Source organism: Ursus arctos, unplaced genomic scaffold (genome assembly GCF_023065955.2).
Source record: "Ursus arctos isolate Adak ecotype North America unplaced genomic scaffold, UrsArc2.0 scaffold_9, whole genome shotgun sequence".
Lineage (NCBI taxonomy): Eukaryota > Metazoa > Chordata > Mammalia > Carnivora > Ursidae > Ursus > Ursus arctos.
Window position 1 is genome coordinate 56,256,902 of NW_026623111.1, and position 9,889 is coordinate 56,266,790.

At 36.5% G+C, this 9,889-nt stretch overlaps 1 long non-coding RNA gene across 1 annotated transcript in view; it reads left to right on the forward strand.

Moving 5' to 3' along the window:
* Positions 1 to 9,227, forward strand: part of LOC130543230 (uncharacterized) — a 77,525-nt gene extending 68,298 nt beyond the window's left edge. The window contains exon 3 of the long non-coding RNA XR_008958402.1: positions 8,577 to 9,227. This is a non-coding gene — a long non-coding RNA (uncharacterized LOC130543230). The remainder of the gene's footprint in view (positions 1 to 8,576) is intronic.
* The last annotated feature ends 662 nt before the right edge of the window (positions 9,228 to 9,889 follow it).

Genomic DNA, 9,889 nt, shown 5'->3' on the forward strand with positions numbered 1-9,889 from the left:
GCCACCATCAGGGATATCAGTTTAGTAAAGGGGAAACATTCTGAGCAAACACAGTTTATGAATAATTAACATACACATTTTTGGTTAATTAAGCTAATGTTTCTGAAAAATTCCATGCTTTTCTTTTGAGTACTGTGTGGTATTTTCCAACTTATTTTCTTCTTATCCCTTCATCACTAAACTTGCTGTTTTTCTCTCAAAACTCTGATTTACATTAAGCTTATAGAATTCAATTAGGCCTCTTGAGGATAGCCGCTAATCAGACACTTTCCAAGATTATCTTTTCAGTTGCTCTTCGATTGTGATTCACAACTAATAATGTTAAAATAACAATAATGTTTTTCTAACTTTGTCTGCCTGCTAGCACTCTGATGTGAGAGAGGCTGATAAGCTTTAAGCTTTACAGATGAGGGCTGAGGCCCAGATGAGTTAGAAAACTCGTCAAATTGCAGAGCAATCAGAGATTGGAACTCAGGTTCCCTAACTCCCTGTTCTGTCTCCTTTGTATGCTCAACAGAATTTTCTCACCATGTGAATAGTAGTACAGAGCCTTTCCACATACCCCCAAGTGCAAATGAGAGATTCAAGTATTCTAAAGTGTTTGGTCTCCCTGTCAAAATATATTTGCATCATTTATCTTTTGAAATTTTTCATGGAGTGTGTTTAATAGAAACAAGATTGCCTTAACTTTGTTGTAAAAAGCCACCTGGAGCTCTTGGTATACATTGCATAACTGGGTAAACTGTGGAAATAATTTGTAATTTGGCGAGACATCAGATGAAATGAAAAACAAAGGGATTAGGGAATTACATCAAGAAAGTCCTTAGAATCTATATTTTTTCTATTTAAAAAATAATATTTCTCTATAGAAGTGATATAGCGACATTATAGAATCTATGGAAACTTCAGTGGGAGAAAAATTCTGCCTGAATTCAAGAAATGATGTCACATCACTATTTTGTTTTCTAGTTTATACACTCTTTCCCCCTATATATCTATTTTTAAAAAATACAGTTATATTTACAGGCCACACAAAATTTCCATTCTGAATTTCCTTTACTTAATATCATAATGTAATGAGCATTATATTTTCAAGTGAGAAAATTCAAAAGGGAAAATTACATTTTCAGATACAGATACCAATTACAATTATAAGTGTAATGGGAAGTCTTTGAATGGTGTGAGCTGGGAAATGATGTAATATCATTTAGGTTTCAAGAAGATTATTCTGAATATTCTTGTTATATGTGACATTGAGTACACACACTTATCTGTACTCCCCATTAAAGTAGTAAAAAAAAATAACAAAAACATAAACTTACAAGGCCAAAGAGAACTGGAAAGTAAGTAACAACACCAAAGAAATATGTAACAAAATTCAGGGGCGCCTGGGTGGCACAGCGGTTAAGCGTCTGCCTTCGGCTCAGGGCGTGATCCCGGCGTTCTGGGATCGAGTCCCACATCAGGCTCCTCTGCTATGAGCCTGCTTCTTCCTCTCCCACTCCCCCTGCTTGTGTTCCCTCTCTCGCTGGCTGTCTCTATCTCTGTCAAATAAATAAATAAAATCTTTAAAAACAAAACAAAACAAAATTCAGAGATCTGGAAAGTGGACAGAAAAGGTGTAACATTTAACTGGAGAAAATAGAAACCTAAGAGACATGGGGAGAGAAGCTGTTATAGGTTGAATTGTGTCCTCCAAAAGAAGACATAGTGAAGTCCAAACTTCTTTCATCTCAGACTATAATCTTATTTGGAAATAGGGTATTTGCAGATTTAACCAAATTAAGATGAATGAGGTTATTCATATAGGCAGTAATCCAACATGACTGGTATCCTTATAAAAAGGGGAAATTTAGACATAGAGGCAGGCACACTTTGCAAAGGGAAGGAGTTGGGAGAACCTACAGGGAGAGTGTCATGTGAAGACATGGAATGATACATCTACAAGCCAAAGAATACCTGAGGCTACCAGAAGCTAGAAGAGAACAGAACTTTCCCTACTGTCTTTGTAGAAAAGCTGGCCCTACTGATACATTGATTTTAGACTTCTGGCTTTATTATTGAGACAAGACATTTCAGTTGTTTTAAGCCACCTCGTTTTTAGTATTTTTTATGGCAGCCCTAGAAAACTAATGTAAAGGTCAATGAAAATGAAGCTGATATATGCCACAGAAATTTAGGCTATCATTATAAATGGGAGAAACTGGTAACTTTAAAGGTGGGTGTGAAAGATGGTAGGTCTAACTGAAGGATTAAATGAAATTAAAAGGACAGTTATCTCTTCAGGTCCCCCCTCCTCTCTTTGCATTCAGACAACTACCCTTCCCCTCCTATAAGAGGAGACTGAAGATTTAGTCAATAAAATTGTTGAACCAGAAATCTCTAGACTCAGGAAGAAGCAAGGATGAGACACCATACTGAAAATAGGGAAAACAAATGAAAGTTAGTACTTTAAATAGTGAGATCCCAACCCTCCCTTTGTCCACTGATCTCCAGAGCACTTCCTGCCAAACTTCTATATCTAAGCGGTAAACTAAGAAATTTCCTCTCTGAGGAAATCAGTAGATCTATGGGTAAAGACCAACAAAATGTGTGTACCTATGATCATACTGCAGCAAAATCCACAGTAAGTCCTATAAATCCTATAAAGATTCCAAGTAATATCTTCCGTCTTATTTTAAAATATGTATGAAAAGCAAAGAATCGCTATGCATTTGAGAAGAGTCTCTTACATGGGAGATGAAAACAACAAACATAATTCGGAGGATACAAGAGATAAATCAAGAAACAGACTCTTAATTATAGAGAACAAACTGATGGCTGAGGGTGAAGTGGGGTGGTGGGATTGGTTGAACAGGTGATGGGGATTAAGAAGTGCACTTGTGATGAGTACCAGGTGATGTATGGAATTATGGAATCACTATATTGTACACTTGAAACTAATATAACACCATATATTAACTATACTGGAATTAAGATAAAAACTTAAAAAGCCAAAAAAGAGAGGATATCACAAAATCTATAAAATAAGAACAGGTGGCCACAGAAACATGAATTTAAGAACTAAAAATAAATTTTAATATATGATAGAAGAGAAAAAAAAACTCAACAGAATTTGGTTTGGAATACAAAGTTGAGGAAATTGCCCAGAAATTAAAACAAAAACTACAAAGACATGGAAAATGTGAGAGAAATAAGAAAACTAGAAGATTTGTACAAGAAGTTCAATATTCACATTACAAGAATTGCAGAAAGAGAAAAAGGAAAAGAGGAAATTGTCAATGAAGCAATTTAAGAACGTTTCTTACACCTCAAGGACATTAGTTACTATTCTGATCACAATTGTGACCCAGTACAATGGTCGGAAAAGACTCATATCAAGATACTTCATGAAATTCTAGAACACTGGTGACAAAGATTCAAGAGCTCCCAGTTGGGATAGCTACATAATTTGTGCAGCCTAGTAAAAAACCAAAATGTGGGGCTCCTTGTTCCAAAATTATAAGAATTTCAAGATTGTGACAGAAGGCCCTTAAACCAAGTGTGACTCCCTTCTGGATGAGGGATCTGTGTGATTGCACAGGTCACATACTTATGAATTGGCTCAGGCTCCCAGGAAAAAAAATCAGGAAATCAGAAGTATCTCTCTCCTCCGCATCATCCTAAGCTATGACTGCGATTCTTACTTCACTCAGGATATAGACACAATCAGAAGAGAACTACCTTATCTTTTCAACTCAGGAACTATGAGACCTCATGCCTCTATCCTTAAACTTTACTTTCTCTTGTTCGGTGGCTGAACTATTCTGGCTCCAGTCTAAAGCCTATTCTTCAACTTGCGTGTTGGATCCCATGTCATCTGGCCTATTCAAGAATTTTCTTCTTTATTTAACTCCTTTCTCCTGCATCATCATTTTTTGCTTTTTTTTTGGATTATTCCCATAAGAATATAAATGTCACCACCATCTTCAAAAGTACTCACTTGGCCCAAGAACTCTTCTAGCTACAGCCTCATTTATCTCCTCCTCTTTATAGCAAAATTCACCAAAAAAGTTGTTTTTACTTACTATTCCACTTCTCCTTCCTCAACCCTGCTCCCCACTTCTCTCTTCTATGCTTCAGTCAGCCTGATAGCCACATGACTCCCCTGAAACTATCATTGTCAATGTCGACAATGACGCTCATCTTATCAAAACCAATGGCCAAATCTCAGACCTCATTTTCCTCAAACTTTCAAGAGGGTATGACATCGTCGATCATTTCTTTATCCTTAATATTTTATAGGAGATCACACTCTTCTAATTTTCATCCTACTTCACTGGCTACTTCTCTTTTATTTGGACTCCTCCCTTATATCTGGGCTTGAATTAGTGGTAAAAATCCAGAGCTCAGTCCTTGGTTTTCTTCTCTTCTGCTCCCTGTCAGCACAGAGGAAAGAGACAAAAATAACTGCCTCCCAATTTTTCCCTGGAAGAGGTTTGACTGCGTATTTTCTTAGCTGCTGCATAAGAATCTGGCTTCCATGGGGCGCCTGGGTGGCTCAGCCCTTAAGCTTCTGCCTTTGGCTCAGGTCATGATACCAGGGTCCTGGAATCGAGCCCTGCATCAGGCTCCCTGCTTGGCGGGAAGCCTGCTTCTCCCTCTCCCACTCCCCTTGCTTGTGTTCCCTCTCTCGCTGTTTCTCCTCTGTCAAATAAATAAATAAAATCTTAAAAAAATAATAAGAAGAATCTGACTTCCAATCAGCCTATATCTAGTTGCTGGCTGAGATCCTCCTGGGATCCTGAAAGAGCAGGTGGGCACTACTCCTGCCTTCTCCCTTGGCTTATTCCAACAATTAAACCAAGTCACCAGCTTTTTCCTTCTGTCCACACATCTACTGTCCCAATTGTATGGCTGCCATCAGAGTAAAGGGCTCCAAAATCATTTAGCTCCGATAGCCAATGGGGCTTCACACTCAGAAGTCCCGCAGGACCATAGCAATCAAATAAGCAGTTTTTCAGGGGCGTGCAAGCATTTTCTGTGGGAGTATGTTTATGAATGAGGAGAATTGGTATTGATTAAAATGTCCATATTTCCTAAAGTAATCTACAGATTCAGTGCAAATCCAAATTTCAATGGCACTTTTCACAGAAATAGAAAAAACAATCCTAAAATTTGGATGGAACCACAAAAGACCCTGAATAACTAAAACAATCTGAACAAGAACAAACCTGGAGGCATCACGCTTCCTGATTTTAAACTATATTACAAAGCTGTAGTGTTCAGAACAGTATGACATTGGTATAAAAACAGATATATAGATCAATAGAACGGAATAGACAGCCCAGAAATAAACCCACACATATATGATCAATTAATTTACAATGAAGGAGCTAAGGATATACAATGGGGAAAGGATAGTTTCCTTAATAAATGATACTGGGAAATTGGATAGCCATATGCAGGAAATAGGTTACACCCCTGTCTTACACCATGCACAAAAATTAACTCAGAATGGATTAAAGACTTGAATTTAAGACCTGAAACAATAGAATTCTTAGAAAACACAGGGGGTAAGTCTCTTGATATTGGCTTGGCAATGATTTTTTGGATTTGACAGCAAAAGCAAAGACAATAAAAGCAAAAACAAATAGGTAGACTACATCAAACTAAAAAGCTTCTGCACAATAAAGGAAACTATCAACAAAAAGGAAAGGCAACCTGTGGAATGAGATGAAATATTTGCAAAGCACATATCCTCTAAGAGGTTAATATCCAAAATATACAAGGAACCCATTCAATTAAATAGCAAAGACCAAACCCAAACAAAACAAAAGCAAACAAAAAACACCCCAAATAACTCAGTTTAAAATGGACAAAGAACCTGGATATACATTTTTCCAGAAAACATACAAATAACCAACAGGTGCATGAAAAGATGCTCAAAGTCATTAATCATGAGGGAAAAGCAAATAAAAGCCACAGTGAGATTCACTTCACATGTGTTAGGATAGCTATTTTAAAAAAATGAGATAAATACTGGCAAGGATGTGGCAAAAAGGGAACCCTTGTATATGTTGGTGGAAATGTAAACTGGTGCAGCCACTAAAGTGCAGATGTTTTTCAAGAAATTAAAGATAGGAATACTGTATGATCCAGCAATCCCACTTCTGGGTATATATCCAAAGGAAATGAAATCGTTTTCTTGTATCAACAATAAACTATGGAGGGGCTCTTGGGTGGCTCAGTCATTAAGCGTCTGCCTTCGGCTCAGGGCGTGATCCCAGAGTCCTGATGTCAAGCCCCGCATTGGGCTCCCTGCTCTACTGGGAGACTGCTTCTTCCTCTCCCACTCCCCCTCTTGTGTTCCCTCTCTCATTGGCTGTCTCTCTCTCTCTGTCAAATAAATAAATAAAATCTTTAACAAAAAACCAAAAAACAATAAACTATGGAAAAATCCCAAATGTCCATTGACTGGCAAGTAGATAAAGAAGATGTGGTATGTATGTGTATATATACATACACACACAATGGAGTATTACTCAGCCATCGAAAAGAATGAAATCTTCCCATTTGCAATGACATGGATGGAGCTAGAGGGTATTATTCTCAGCAAAATAAGTCAGTCAGAGAAAGTCAAATACTATATGATCTGACTCACATATGTGGAATTTAAGAAACAAAACAGAGGAACACATGGGAATTAAAAAAGAGAGAGAGAGAGGAAATCAAATGATAAGAGACTCTTAACAATAGAGAACAAACCAGAGATTGTTGGAGGGGACGTGGGTGGTGGGATAGGCTAAATGGGTGATTGGTGTTAAGGAGATCATTTGTGATAAGCACTGGGCGTTATATGTAAAGATGAATCACTGAATTCTGCTCCTGAAACTAATATTACACTATATGTTTACTAACTAGAATTTAAATAAAAATTTTAAAAAACAAAAAAGACACATTAAACAAAAAGAAATCATTATCTTGAAGAGACATCTATATTTCAAAATTCATCGCATCATTATTTACGATAGCCAAGACACAGATAAGTACCCACCAACGATGAATGGATGAAGAAAACATGATATAGGGGCACCTGGGGGGCTCAGTTGTTAAGCGTCTGCCTTCGGCTCAGGGCATGATCCCGGGGTCCTGGGATCAAGCCCCACATCAGGCTCCCTGCTGAGGGCCTGCTTCTTCCTCTCCCAATCCCCCTGCTTGTGTTCCCTCTCTCACTGGCTGTCTCTCTGCCAAATAAATAAATAAAATCTTTAAAAAAAAAAAAAAGAAAATGTGATATATATAAATATAATAATAATAAGATATATGTATAATGTACTATTATTCAGCCTTAAAAAAGAGAAATTACTGCCATTTGCAGTAAAATGGATAAACCTGATGGGCGTTATGTTAGTGAAATAAGCCAGGCGGAGAAAGACAAATATTACCTGGTATCACTTATAAGTGGAATCTTAAAAAAAAAAAAACACAACAACAACAACAAAAACCCTGAATTCATAGAAACAGAGAGAATGGAATAGTGGTTGCTAGTGGCAGGTGGGGGTGTGTGGGAGGAAAATAAGGAGCGGCTGGTAAAAGAGTACAAACTTTCAGTTATAAGATGAATAAATTTGGAGGATTTACTGTATAGCATGATGACTATAATACTGATGACTGTTGATAACACTATATTGTATAATATAAATTTGCTAAGAGAATAAATCTTAGGCATTCTCACCAATAAAAGAAAAAAGGTAACTATATGATGTGATGGATGTATAAATTAACTTTTTGTGGGAATCTTTCATTATGTATACATATATCAAATCACCACATTATACATTTTAAATATATTACCATTTTGTTAATTATACCTTGATAAAACTGGAGAAAAAGAAAAATAGTTGTAAATGGCAGTAGTTAAAAATAAAATGAAAGGGGGGTGCGTGGGTGTCTCAGTCGGTTAAGCCACTTGATTTTGGCTCAGATCATGCCTGTTTAAGATTTGCTCTCTCCCTCTGCCTCTGCCCACCCTCCCATCTCTCTCTTTTTCTCTAAAAGAAAATAAATAAATAAATAAATAAATAAATAAATAAATAAATAAATAAAAAAAAAACAAAAGGAGAAATAAAATAACTTTCAATTTCAAAGTAAGTATCATTAATAGGAATAGCAATAATTTTATTTCATAGCTGTATCACCAACAATATTTAATAACCATTTACATTATTTATCTTAAATGTCATACAAGAATGAACCAAATTTACAGTGTGTGATAAAACTATGATACTCTCAAAATGCTACCTGCTAGACGTTCACTGGTCTTTGCACATGTGATTATTACGATTTGAGAAAAGTATGTAATAGGTTGATATACCTAAATGTTGACTGACATTTACTTGATCATGGCATGTGCATTTCTAAGTATTAATTTATATCTTCTTTCCTCCCAAATTTGTCAACCAGGGCTCACAAAATTTTTTCGCTCATGACCTAAGGATATTTTCCTTTCTGCCAGTGCGGTATTATTGGGGGGGGTGAGGTGCAGAATATAGAAAAATTTAGGTAACTGAAGAGTAAATTTCCTTATTTTTAAGAGAAGAAATACAGCTAGAGAAGAGGAAAGAGAAGAAATGATATACACTACCCACTCCCATCAACCAGCCAAAGCAATACCCTTTATCACATATTCCAGCACTAGGAAGCTGCACAGAACTTGGGTGAGTTCTATCTTGTTCTTATTAATATCACATGGTCTGTTCTCCAGCATTTATCCAGTTTGGAATGACATCCTCTGTACCTTAAGGTTCTGTTCAGCCCCCAATCAGATAACATTCTGCCTGAGAGTAGCCCAAGACATTTTTTTTTTAAAGATTTTATTTACTTATTTGGCAGAGACAGCCAGCGAGAAAGGGAACACAAGCAGGGGGAGTGGGAGAGGAAGAAGCAGGTTCCTAGCGGAGGAGCCTGATGTGGGGCTCGATCCCAGGACTGCAGGATCACACCCTGAGCCAAAGGCAGACGCTTAACGACTGAGCCACCCAGGCACCCCAATATGCCCCCCTTTTAACCTAAGTGGTAGAATGTTATACACTGCTCTTATTTTATAGATATTGCCCCTTTTTAATATATGTCCTTATTTTATTTTATCATACATATTTTTTTCTGAATGATGTACCTTAGATATTATTTCATATAATTTTATAAGGGTTTTCTTCTTCTTTCCTAGTACAGGGCATAATATTCCATTGAATTGATGCACTATTTCCTTTAGATATGGACAACCATTTCAAAATCAGGAATAAATCATTATTAGTGTGGAATATTGTTGGGAAAATATGATTTACTAAAAGATGTCTTATCACCCCATTGTTGATTTTAAGCACATGGAAAATTGAGACCTATTCCTTAAAATGGTAGTGGGATCATACATTTGTTACTTTAGTTCACATTTATCTGGAGGCTTCAGAATGGCAAATGCTATTTGTTATTTCCCATTTATACTCTCTCCTGCATGGCCAGTTATTTTAAGATCCCATTGAATATTAACTTTGAAGTAAATAAAGGGTCAGAGAGAGGAAATTCTCTCCATGCAAGTGAGAGGGAAATGTTAATTTTAGTATATTTTTAGCATATGAGTAAAGTATATTTTACTCATATAAAAAAAAAAGGAGTGTTAGTAATTCTTGTAGGTTGTCTAGAAGTAAATACCAAAAGTCTGTTTGAAATAAAGGAGATATGGCATTTTGTTCAGAGTGATGAGAAAATATTGGCAATAAGAGTGGGAAAAGTGGAAGAAAGAGATGTCTGTCCCAAGTGGTTCTCTTTTTTTTCTTTTTTCTTTTCTTTTCTTTTCTTTTCTTTTCTTTTCTTTTCTTTTCTTTTCTTGTGTGTGTGCGTGCGTGCGTGC